The sequence below is a fragment of the Pyrus communis genome, chromosome 2 (genome assembly GCF_963583255.1).
Source record: "Pyrus communis chromosome 2, drPyrComm1.1, whole genome shotgun sequence".
NCBI lineage: Eukaryota > Viridiplantae > Streptophyta > Magnoliopsida > Rosales > Rosaceae > Pyrus > Pyrus communis.
In genome coordinates this window covers 23,897,378-23,911,448 of record NC_084804.1, presented here as the reverse complement: position 1 = coordinate 23,911,448, position 14,071 = coordinate 23,897,378, and positions in this window count along the sequence as shown.

Here is a 14,071-nt window from a genome sequence, read left to right as displayed (position 1 = left end):
CACATATATGTATCACAAAGAACGCAAATTCTGGAGTTAATAATCAAGTTTAGATATGATCTCATGAATGGAATGCTACTACTTAGACGCGAGAACCAGTGACACCATAAGCTCATACCAAGTTCAAACTCCACAAATTGAAATACACAACACTCAAAACAAAAACACTTAAACATTCTCTCCCCCACACTTATTTTCTTTCATAATGTAACTCAAAAGGAATTCAATTAAGTCATGCTCACTATCTTTTAAGAACAAGGGTAAGGACGGTCATATTCTAGGTTAGGTGAAGATAAAGTGGGTAAACAAAGAACATGGGTTAACATGGCTCAACGGGGGTAAAACTTACAACATATACGAAATATGGGAAGCGAGGCTATTTGGCTATGGTGGCAACTACACAACTTCATCTTGATATATGTTATGCAAATCAATAACATGCTTTGAATGAAATGGGCATGAGTTCTAGCATTTGGAACTATATGATGAAACGCCTTCTAAGTAGTAACCAAGCAAAGAATAATGAGATCATGCAACGATTTTAGAAAACAAGAAATCACAGATTATACTCTCCAAAGAACGTTATAGGCTCAAGTCTCTCAGGGTTGTAGCATTTGTTTGAGTTCCTTCCTTCAGGCATGTTACAAAAACTAAATTTTCTTTTATGATTGCATGTGAAGTTATACATTATAACCATAACCAAGCATATACCAAGAGTAAATCAAACTTTTCTCTATGTTAATAACTCTTTTTAACAGTCATGCAATTACAAACCAAATCCTTATCTTTGTGTTGGAAGGTATCCTAAGACACAAACACACACACAAAAACAACTTTAAAACAACTCTTTTTGGGTTTTTCAAAACAATTTTTCAAATTTTTATGGGATTTTCGAATTTTTAAGACAAAACACACTAAAACAGTTTTAAAACAGTGAGAAACAACATGTGAAGTGATAGGTGATAAAATCCAACGAATTTGCATCAAATATACTTAGTTACCCCCCCCACACTTAAATCAAACATTGTCCTCAATGTTTTAAGCATAGATTCACACAAAGCATAAGTAAATACACAAAAAGCACTTAAACATACTAAACATGGCATAATGTAATTAACAAAGAGAAGAGTTTAGAGACGCAAATCTGGTTATAGAGTGTAAATTCCATCTTCTCTTTGTTGATTGCATTGAGGCTTGATCTTGATGATTCCACAGGCTTACTCTCGAACTGGTTTCCGCCCATCATTGATTTTCCTTTGTGCTACTGGGCTGGAGGATTCTTTTGGTCTTCCCCGAAGGTCTGAGCTTACCCCTTTGGTCTGTTTCTTTGTTCAATCTTTCCAATTCGTAATGAAAAGGGTTGGAGGATAACTCAGCCTAAGCTTGTCTCCACATGCTTCAATGTATCATTTTCACTTGCCTTACTCGCTCCCCTTTGCAGAAGTGGTCCCTTCTCCGGAAGTGTATCAACCGTTGAAGATGACTACTCGAGAGCAACGCCAGGTAAGCAATCAGGAATAGATTCCAGGCAGTTGGCTCCAGAACGGAAGACTGACTCCAAGTGCCGGCTGATTGCTTCTTTTACTTTGCCATGCGAGTAAGAACAAGGACAAAGAAAAAGACAGGGAAATAGCATGATATGAGATACTTTTGCTTTTGACCTTGATGATATGAGATACCTTTGCTTTTGAAGAAGCGGTGAATGAATCAGCACATGTATTTGTTGTGCTGTTTCCTCCTGGGTCATCTGTACTCCAGGCATCTGGTATCATCTTTGGGGAAGAAGAAAGAATTGAGTATTTTGAAAGGCTTTGCTGGGAGTGCGCCCTCAGAGGTGAGGGAGAGTTGGGCATTTTCTTCAGGTTTGCCCTGCCATAAAAGACGAAGGTCGACATATATAGAGATAATATCAAGTGGTGGTACTCTTTACCCTTGTCGACAAACGTTTTGATCCCACAAATCCGGCTCTTTGAAATAGTGGCGCCTCTTCAATCTTTGAATACGCCTCTTCGATTTCTGAGCAGGCGCCCCTTCGATTTCTGAACGACGCCCTTCGCTTTCTGAACGACACGTGGTAGTGCAGATGCGGCTCCTTTTGACAAAGCTGCACACGTTTTCTGAAAAGCAGAGAAAGCGTCGCCGAACTTTGCGCTTGTCGGCTAAAGAGGTGTAGTTGCGATGATGGCCTCCACGTGCGTCTTCTGAAAAGTCGAGAACGCGTCGCCTAAATTACGCCGGAAATTCCGGCTTTTTGAATTGGTGGACGCGTCGCCTTGGCTTCTTATAGAGCTATCGATCACCACAACAAACACACTCTGAAGAACTCCCATTCTTGAAAATCGACTCCGACCCTTTGAAAATTTACTCCATCCACCCCTTCTCTTTGAACACTTTTGAAAGAAAATGGCAAACTCATCGAACCTTAGCTTAGATTTGAGTCTCAGCAGCGATCCGGTTGCGCCCCGTCAAGGTAATGTATGGTGCCCTTCTTTTTTATCTTCTAACGGTCCTCTTTCAGGTGAAGACTCTGTGATGCAGGACGCCACAACAGCTACAATAGTAGCTAAGAATCTCCTCACTCCAAAGGATAATAGGCTGCTGTCAGGACGGTCCGATGAGTTGGCCGTTCAAGAGTCCCTCGCACTTATTGTTCAGTGTGCGAGCTCTGTGTCTAACATGGGCCTACGCCTGCTTGCTCGGTCCCGCCAAGTGGAATCGTTGATGGCAGAGGTGGAAAGACTTAAGCAAGAGATCCAGCAGCTTAAGTACGAGAATAGAAGTTTGCATGTGCTTGCAAATAACTATTCGTCGGGGATGAAGAGGAAGCTTGATGAGCTGCAAGAATCTGAGGGTCGAATTCACAGTGACCGTCAAAGGCTTGCGTCTTATCTCCAGAGGCACCTTTTTCCTGGGTCATCCAGCGCTTGGCCAAGTATTGAGGCCTGGAATGCTCTAGCTCCGATGCCTCCCGCTCCGATGGCTTCCGCTCCGATGCCTCCTGCTTCTATGCCTCCCGCTTCTGCGCCTTCTGCTTCTGCGCCTCGTAGTGGGGCTTCACGTAAACAACCTTTGTGAAGCTCCACCTTTCTCCATGTTTAGTATCTTTTTTTATTTTATTTTTTATTTTTTATTTTTTATTTTTTATTTACATAAATAAAATCAAACGGCATGGAATTTATCTTTGAATGGGCGGTGATACTTGAAATGATCCGGTAATAGTTTAAATTCCAGATTGGGTGCTTGAATCATTAACCACATGTTAGTATAAAAGAAAATTGAAATTCGGGGAGGCGGCTTACCTGTGTGCTCCAAAATGAACTCCAGAATAAACACCCCTTCGAAAGTTATGACTTGTCCCGTGTCATAAAATCCAACTTCCTTGGGAATTGTGGTTTCAAATATGTCCTCTTTGATGCCTTCTACATCTTCTCCAGCCACTACCTTCTCTTGAATCATTCTTCTTGGTGTACAAAGTCCTTTGAAGAATTCAACACCATCTAAAACTTGCTGTGTTGCACCAAGAATTGGAATAGCATTTTGCACCTTTGGGAAGGCTTCCACGATGTCCTTTTTACTCTCTTCTTGGTTGGGAATCAAAAACCTGCTAGGAAAAGGGACATTGGGTGGAATAACATCAGAATAACATGAAATTGGGACGTCCTTACTGGTGGTGGGTGGTTTAGAGGGATTAGGGGGCTGCGGCAAGGGTTGTTCTACCCTTGCCGTGTGCATGTCTTCTTCCTCCTCCTCAATTAGCAGCTTTTCATCCACTTCTAGGCTATGTTTGGACATTTTTAGGTCAGCTCCAACCTCCATAGCACTTCCCAAAGTGATAGCATTATGGATTTCAAAATCTTCCTTCGAGTTTTCAATAGTTGAGTTGGAAAGTTCACTTTGCTCTTGAATTTGTTTCATGAACTCCATAATCTGCCCAAATTGCTCGTCCAATTTACCCAACTTCTTGTCTTGATTTTGTTCGTCCTGCGTCAAAGAGGTTAGTAATTGAAAATTTTTATCATTATCCATGGACATACTTGAACTTGATTGGAATTGTTGTGGGGGAGGTTGTGGTGGCTGCATAGGTGTTGTATTGAACTCCTCATATGGTTGCCAATATGCTTCTTGTTGAGCCTCCTTGGCTTGATTTTGTGACCCCTGCGCCAAAGAATTTATTTCATTAAGAATTTGAATATAATCTACTGGCGAACTTGAATTTAATTGAGCATATTGCATATGAAGTTGTGGTGGCTGCATAGGTCTTGAATAGAACTCCTCATATGGTTGCCAATATGCTTCACGTTGAACTTGTTGATCTTCCCACCATATAGAGTTTGAATGATCCCTCCAATCTCTTTGTGGACATTGATTGGCTTGAAATCCTTGCCTATATGAAGCACCAAATGTAGGGACACTCTGCATTGTGGTCCTTTCGGCATACGGCGACAATTTAGAAGTAAGATTTGCCAATTGAGCTTGAATGCTAGCAAAATCCATATCTTACTTCTCTAGTACCTAAAATCAAAGAAAGAGAACTAAATCAAAAATCAAAAGTAACAACAAACAAAGAAAACAACACTAAGTTAGAAACTAAAACGAAAACAACTAAACCAAAAAAAAAGAAAAGAACCAAGGGATTAGCAAAGTTGCTAATCCCCGGCAACGGCGCCAAAATTTGATGCGAGAATTACTTGACACTCAAATTAAACCCTCGTTTGACAATTGTAGTAGAATGGATAAGTGAGGGATCGTTCTAGACCGGGGATTAGGAGGGCTTGCTAAAACCTTCTAAATTGACTTAAAAACATAAAAATACAATATAAAACACTATTTAATGCTCGAAGAAAGCAAAACTAAAAATTAAAACACTAAAACAAATCAAAAGACTCAAAATGCTTTTAAAAACTCAAACTAAAATGCTATACTAAACTCGAAGAATTCAAAACTAAAAATAAAAAAAGATTAAGACTAAGACTTTAAACGAAATATGGGGGGATTGATTTTTGACGAATTTAAACTAAAATGGATAGATTGTAAAGAAAACAAATTGTAAATATGAAATTGACGGAAATGAATGGATGGTATGGCTAGCTAAGGGGTTCATCTCCATACATGTTACACTTGCATAATAAAATGATTTCCAATTGCATTTCAATAAACCATGAATTCTCAACACCCCGGGTTAATTAGGTCCGCTTAAATTAACCGTCAAGTTTTCCTTAAGTTAATGAATTGGATGATTGCATACGACAACCCAAAGCATTCCTCACAAGTTCCCTACATGAATTGCATAATAGAGAAACAAGCAAGAATCATTAAGCATCATGAAAACTATAAGTGTTGACGAGGCATTCGTTACTATGATTGCATGAAACTTATGCCAAGAATTCGTTTAACGCGATTGTTTATAAGCAACCTCCACTACTTGTGAATATAAGTTCATAACGATTAGGTGAAACTCACTTATATTCTAGCGTCATATTCATGCATGAAAATTAAGCGCGCATTCTCAAAAACATACATAAATAAGTTATCAATCAAACGGTTAAACAAATTGAATTCACAACTTATGAAACGCAATTAGAAGTAATCAAATCAAAATGCAAGCATAAACATTTATTTCGAATCACCCCCCTAGCTAGAGGGGGGTTTAGTTCCTCATACAAAACAAAGAGAATTGAAATTAAACATTGAAATCAAAGAAACGCCTAAACATTCCAACAACTCAAACTTGAATTGTATGAACGTTTAGGCCCTCTTCTCTTCCTCTTTATTGTAGCATAAGGTCTAGGGATAATTGGTTTGGGGGATGGAAGTGTGGAATGGAAAAGGAGTTATGGAAATAGGTGAGGAGTGGTGGAGAAAATGGTGCAGAAAATGGAGAGAAACTCACGGCTAGAGAAGGAATGGAGTGTTTGTGTTGTGGTATCTACAATGGAATGAGATGTTCTTGAATGAATGAATGCAAGGGTATTTATAGGAGTAGTGGAGGGAACATATGGTTGTTTGTTTAAGATGCAAGTGGCTAATTAATGATGGAAAAGTATGTGATTTAAAGGATGCAAAGTGAATGAATCATGAATCATTGTGGATGAAAGGTGGAAGTGCATGTGTTGATGACTAGGTTAGTGGGTGGAAATCTGAAAATGGCATATAGGAATGGGAGCTCACGGTTTGAATGTGTAAAGTGTATGTAAATGCATGTGAAGATGCAATAAATAATGCATGTAGGGTTAGGAAATAATGAAGAAATGCATGTGAGATGTTTGGAAAGGAAATGGGAACCCACGGCAATGAAGTTGTTTTGTGTTGTGAATTATGATGAATGCATGTGAGTTAAAGAGGGAGAATGTGGTGAAATGATGAAGTAGGAAGGTGGAAATGCATGTGAGATGTTTGGAAAGGAATAAAGAATGAATGGTGGAAATGTGAGTGAATGATGTGCATGTGTGAGAATGCATGTGGAATTAAGAGGAGTATGGAAGTGAAATAAATGAATGATATGTTAAGTGATAAGTGAATGATATGTGGTGAGTGATAAGTGAATGGTTTGATAAGTGATAAATGAATTAGTTTAAAGGGCTAGGGTTTAAGTACATAGAATGGGCTTAAAATAGGTTGGTTTGTATGGCATAATGTGTTTGATTGGGCTAGAGCCATTGTTTTGTGTCTTCAAGTGCATACAAGGCCTTCAAATTCGTCCATCCTCTTGGCTCCATGGATAAGCTATCCAATCCATGCCCAAAAATGCTCCAAATGGCCTCAAAATGCACTTTCTTGCTCCCTAGGCCCTTAGAACCTGAAAACACACAAAAGAAGCATAAAGGACTAAAATAACGAGAGAAACATAACGTAAATGCATGAGAACAAGCCATTTAAGTCGCATGAATATGCTCCTATCAATGTGAACATCTGTGCTTCCTCGGAATGAGAAGTTATGGTATTGTTTGCCTTGGGTGATGGGTTGTGTGCTCTTCTAGTGAAGCTCTTGTTGCTGTCCCTCGAGTGCTTGGGCCTTAGTTCAGGATGGAGAATCCAGCAATGGTCTCGTGTATGTCCACCAGTATCACAATAGCTACATTTCACAGTAGGTTTCTTTCCTTTATATCTTCTCTCTTCACTAGCCCTGTGGTTTGAGAAATATACCCTAGATTCTGGTATATTTGACTTTAATTCCACAGTCATGATTTTTCTGCGAGTTTCTTCCCTTTGGATAGTGGCACACACACTTGAGAAGGAAGGAAGTTCAGGATTCATGAGAACATGACTCCTGAGATCTTCGTATTCAGAGCTCAAACTTGCTAGAAGCTGAAAGATTTTATCTTCTTCAGCTCTCTTGATCAGCACGACAGCGTCAATGGTGTGTGGCCGATAAACATTCAACTCGTTCCACATGGTGGTTAACTTGCCAAGATGATGCACAAATGAGTTCCCTTCCTGTTGTAGACTAGCAATATCCTTCTTTAGCTGGAACACTCGAGCTGCGTTATTCTGATTCCCATACATCTCTTTGAGGTTTTTCCAGAGAGTGTACGAAGATTCAGCATAACTGAAGATTTCTACAATTTTTTGATCCATAGAATTGAGTAGCCATGACATGACCAGCTGGTCCTTGCACAGCCAATCATTGTAACCTGATGATGACACATTAGGCGCTGGGATCGCGCCATTAACATAACCCAGCTTCGATCGTCCTCCTAATGCAAGTGTGACAGCCCTCTCCCACGGGAGATAGTTGAACTCATTTAGTAGGACGGAACTGAGACGTTGATTTGGATTAATATCCACGTCTAGATGAGATGGGGAAGACGCAGCATGCGAGTTTACTTCTTCGCCTTGCACGGAGCTCCCTTCAGCCATGATAGAGAAGAAATAGGAACAGGAAGATGATATTCAGAAGCAGATCGATAGAGATCACTGCTCTGATACCATATTGAAGTTTGAATGTCTATTTCTCATTATTATGGAACAAGATAGAAGGAAAGCTCATATATATGAGCTGAAGAAAAGGAGAAAACAGAAGCAGAAATCAAGGGACAACACTTCCTTGATTTATGCTTTACCAACAACTAAAGATAAGGACAATCAGCTAACAACTAAAGCAAGGTAGAAATCCCTTGAATTAGTGAGAATGACAACTATGACAGCCATACACAACCATGGCAGCCATACTTAGTTGTTAGACTGCAGTGCACCATACATACACCTATGTCTGCCGACTAGGGTTTGGGATTTAACTTAGACTAACCCTAGAACTTCCAATATGGAGTGTGATTATAGCTTTGAGAGATTTAGGGTTCAACTTATGAGTTAGAACCAGCAACCAAGGAAGTGGAGACATTTTGTTGATTTGATAGAACTCCGCGACTCTATCAAAGGTTGGTTTTCTGAGTGAATCAAGGCCGGTTGTATGGAAAGGTGATTAGGTTTCAATAAGGGTGCGGCATAGGGTATTTATATGGAAGAAAGAATCCTAAGGCTTTATTACTTAGTTTAGGAAATGAATTAACTGCAAAACTTTAAAGAAAAGGAAACACAAAGTCAGAATTTGAAGGAAAAGGGAAGGGAACCTGCGGCATTCAATTGTGATAAGGGGAATGTCATTTATTTCTGAAATTAGGCAAGGACTTTGGAATAGAAAAGGGTATGTGAGTTATGGCTGAGTTTGATATGAAAAAGGAATGTGTTTGAATGCTTTAGAATAGGAAAGAAGGCCCTCCCTTGCACGGCAAGGAAGGGAAACACTAAGGGGATACACGGCAAGGAATTTATGTTGCAAGGAAACTTTGTTTTCTGTCCTAGAATAGACAGAAGTCCTTAATGTTGCTGAAACATGGAGTCATTAAGGATTAGGAAAGGTTAAACCAAAATAGGAAACCTTGGCTTAACTTTCCTACTTTAAGTAGGAAACCTTCTTTGACTAGGATTCCTCATTTGATTAGGAATCCTCTTGTGATTAAGAATCCTCTTGTGATTAGGAATCCTCTTGTGATTAGGAATCCTAACTCTTTTAGGTCTTCAATTTCGTCCATTCCTTTTGCTCCAAGCATACGCTATCCATTCCAAGTCCAATTTTGCTCCAAAAGGCTCCAAAATGCACCTTTTTGCTTCCTTAGCCATATGAACCTAAAAACACACGAAAATGGCTTAAACTACTAAAACAACTATGAATTAATAACATAAATGCACGAAAACAAGCTAAGTAAGTCGCCTAAATATGCTCCTATCACAATTGAAATGTGGAATCCTACCTCCAACATAAGACTCCAAGAACAAGGAAATAATAGAAATGGAATCCCGCCACCAAGCAGGAAACCACAAGCTGAAGGCAGGTTGCACAAGTCGGCAAATCAAGTCAAAATCTGCGCGCTGCATATCCGATTGCATTCATCACCCAGAAAAGATGAACCATGAAGACCGACTGCAATACAAGAAACCCAAACCAAATTGACGAGCAGAAGCACCAGCAACGAACCATTCACCAAAACCAAGTAGCAAGAAGCAAAGATAGCGAGGAAAAAAGTCTTTCATCTTCGAAAATCTTCATCTTCACACTCAGCTAACTTTGAGGTTTCATTACCTGCTGATTTGACGGTCTTGATCGCCAATGTTAGAGTAGAGGTAGCAGAAGTAGCAGAAGTAGTCATCTTCCAAAAACAAACGACACAGACATTTGGATGGTATCAATAACAGTGGGGCGACGTTAGTGAATGGAGTACTTGTAGTCACATTCACTTCTGAAATGATGTTATTCTCATTATTTCCTCATCCTCAAAGCAATATCTTTCAACACTTCAATACTGCTTGCTGTCATCATTGCCTCGGATGGGAATGGGACAATTTCTTCACCAAACCTTGATGAGCAGGTATCTTCATCGGCCAATACCTCCATAAACACTTTTGTCATCTTCAAGGTCTTCATCCTGTGGCATTACCAGGTGGACTCCCCAGCTTTTATAGTGTAGCAAACGTTTGCTAAGAAAGTCAAAATTGAAACGCACTCTGCACGTAAGAGGTGGCTGTGTCAGACGCTTGATCTCCTTCAGCTCCGTGAACACTTGTGCTGACTCTAACTTAGTTGAACAAAACTCATACATATTACCCCAAATTTGTTCTTCATTGATATGGATCGCGGCTGCAAAACGGAAAGCAAATTCATCCCGCATTTTTTCAACTACATTAGAGCTAACCATGATGCATCGAAGGCATTCAAAATCTTACTAAAGCTGAACCACCTTGGAGCTTTAGTTCCTGGAAATACATTCTCGAATTCAGATTGCAGACGATAGAAAGAGAGAAGCGATCAGCCTCGCCATTCGACAATATAGTTTTCATTTTTGTAACATTGTTAGCATGATTGTTTGAGTCTCTGGCAGTTAGACAAGTCCATCCAGTTAAACATTTGTGCATCTCCACGTTCCAAAATGTTTGACAATTTTGAAATTTTGTCAAGGATACGCAATCACTGACATCTACTCACCCTACCTTCGGAGGAAGTTCTGGAATTTCCACAAGCCTGTTGCATCCATGCATGTCAAGTATCCTCAAGCTGACAAATTTGGTAATGCATTCGGGAAGAGTAATAAAATTGCTTCGTGATACATCAAGTTGATAATGCATCTGGGAAGACTAACAAAATTGCTTCGCGATACATCAAGTTTGAATAAGGTGGACACACAATCAAGAACAGCAAGGAAATTCATTTCTGATAACTCCATCCTTGTACATTTAATTGCTCAAGACTGGGAAGCGCTAAAGAACACAACTGTTGTGTGAATCCTTGAGCTAGTTGGGAGCACCAATGGAAGTGGTTGTACACTACATGAAGCTCCAGACGACTTCACCTTATATAGTAATGTAACGAGTTTCGGGCATCCACGGACATAAAGACCAGTTAAAATGTTGCATCTTAATAATGCTGAATGACAGATTTGCAAGTTTTTTTAGTGTTTGTGTAGTGGTTTTTGTATTTGAATCCAAGCATAAAATGAGATGATTTTCCTTTGTCAGCTTGAGCTTCTTCTTCAAAGTTTTCAGGTTTTATAATGCACAAATTGCACTGAGCTAGCACTCCACTTAAACTCTTCCATTTAAGTGGAGTATTGAAGTTTGAATGTCTATTTCTCATTATTATGGAACAAGATACAAGGAAAGCTCATATATATGAGCTGAAGAAAAGGAGAAAACAGAAGCAGATATCAAGGGACAACACTTCCTTGATTTATGCTTTACCAACAACTAAAGATAAGGACAATCAGCTAACAACTAAAGCAAGGTAGAAATCCCTTGAATTAGTGAGAATGACAACTATGACAGCCATACACAACCATGGCAACCATACTTAGTTGTTAGACTGCAGTGCACCATACATACACCTATGTCTGCCGACTAGGGTTTGGGATTTAACTTAGACTAACCCTAGAACTTCTTCCAATATGGAGTGTGATTATAGCTTTGAGAGATTTAGGGTTCAACTTATGAGTTAGAACCAGCAACCAAGGAAGTGGAGACATTTTGTTGATTTGATAGAACTCCGCGACTCTTCAATTGCTTTGAGAAGCTCCGCTGATACCTCTTTTCCTTTTCTGAGCTTGCCATCTATGAAGATTTTAATACCCTTTCGGATCAAGTATTTGTGCAAATGGCCTGTAAAATTGCGTGTATCCTCACCCTTAAAATTCAGAAAGACATCATATGTCCATGAATGAGTAGGAGAGAAAGAGACTCCCTGAGTGGTGATTCAATCCATAATGTTTGATCACATGCCGGATAACTAAACAGGATGAGATGTTGGGATCTGGTCAAAGGCACTCTTGTTGTATATGTATATATATTATTACTAGGCGTCGTGGTTCTTGCTTGGCAATTTGGCATAATATAATATGAAGCAGGTAGCGAAGGAGTTTCCTGCTACCTTTCACTTGAATGCGAATTCAACTAAAAAATACATATTACATCAAGGAAAGCAAGCACCTAAACTGTAGAATAAAATAAGCCAATGGTGTTTACCAGTTCAGCTGGAGTTACCTACTGGTGGGGGTGTTGAAAATTTGATAAAGACCTTCCCATTGTGCAATTTTTTATTATAATAGCGTCTCCAATGCAAAGATTTAAATTCTAGAACTCCTAAGCTATTTTTAGTTCAAATTGACCTTCTAAACTATTTTTTTTTTGGCAAACTAACCCCATGAACTATTTGAAATTAGCTAATTAACTGCTTGTCGTCAGACTTGATTAAATTTCATCCACTTTGTTGTTAAATTCAATTAAATTCCATGCGGAATTTATTTTCTGTTCATGACATTATTTATCAACATTTTTGTGTCTACACACCTCAACAAAATACCCAAACTCCGACACCGCCTTGGAATGGCTCGTGCATATCTTCTCCACACTCTCTTCTTTAATTAGAAAACACCATTTCAGACCCTTTACGATAAACCACAATCTTATCGACACATGAGATTTTTAGATGTTTAGCGTATGCCACATCTGTCCATCCCAATTCCAAATTCGCTCCCTGAGCTCATAAATGTGTTTTTATTGGCTATTTTTGTGGAATTCGATATTAAAAGTGTTGTATATTCTCTCATGTACTGATTTACAGGGAAACAGATACATATAACAGCTTGGTGAAAGAGAGGCACATACACCATTATGGACCCCATAATTAAGGCTGAATAAAAGGAATACAGCAGCCAAAAAACACTTTTCCTGAAATTAAGGAAGACTACAACAGGTTCTAGGGTTACAAGAAAAATACAGTAGATAAAACAGTAGTTTCTAGGGCTCATAACTTCCTGCAATTAAGGGGTTGACTTTGCACTGATTGACACTGATTTAATCACTGGTTTATATTTCCAATACTCTCCCTCAAGCTAGATCAAGGGGATCGATTGATCCAAGCTTGCTCAATAAACGTTGGAATTGAGCCATGGCCAATGCCTTCGTAAAAAGATCCACTGGTTGATCATGGCTTCATATAAACACCGTCTGAATCACCTTGGACTATACTTGGGCTAGAACATAATGACAGTGCACCTCGATGTGTTTGGTGCGTTCATGGAAGACGGGGTTGGAAGCAATATGCATCACTACTTGGTTGTCACACATGATAGATATTTATGTGTTCTTAGAGATTCCCAAATCACCAAGAAGACCTTTGAGCCATATGAGTTCACAAGCAGTTGATGCCATGCCTCTGTATTCTACCTCGCCACTTGAAAGAGCGATGACAGACTTTTTTTACTTTTCCAAGTGACGAGATTTCCTCACAAAAATGTATAGTAACCTATAGATTTGCAATCAAGGGCATTTTATGCCAAACCAGCGTGTGTGTAGCCCTGAATATTAGTGGAGCCATTGTTTTTCATGAGAATACCATGTCCAATAGAACCTTTAAGATACTGTAGTATTCGTTTAACGACATTAAGACGTTTGATAGTGAGATAATGCATAAATTGGCGCACTAAACTCACACCATGTGTAATGTCAGGACAAATAATCGTGAGATAAATTAAATTTCCCACTAACCTCTAATAGTAGCTAACATATGTGAGGAATTCACCTTCCATGTCCACTTTAAACTTGTAATCCAAGAGAGTCGAGGCTGGTTTACAGTCAAGCATCTCTGAGTCATAAAGGAGATCCATTACATACTTCTATTGATTTAAAAACAAACCTTTGGAAGATGTGGGCATCTCAATGCTAAGAAAATATTTCAACCTACCAAGGTCTTGGATGGCTAACTATTTATGAGTGGCCTTCTTTGGTAAAGTAATCTCATCTATATTATCACCAGTGATGATAAAATCCTCAACATAAATCAAAACAACTAGTTTTCTAGTTGACCCAATTTGAACAAATAGGGAGGAGTCGACATTACTTCTACTGAACCTTACCTTCTCTAAAATGAAACTTAGTTTTGCATACAATGCACGTGGAGGCTGTTTTAATCCACAAATCGCCTTGTGAAGTTTACAAACTACCCCCTCAATGGAAGCTTGAGGATGTCCTGGAGGTAGTTGCATGTTGAAAATGGTACTAAGTAGAATAACCTGCAATTAAAATTCTA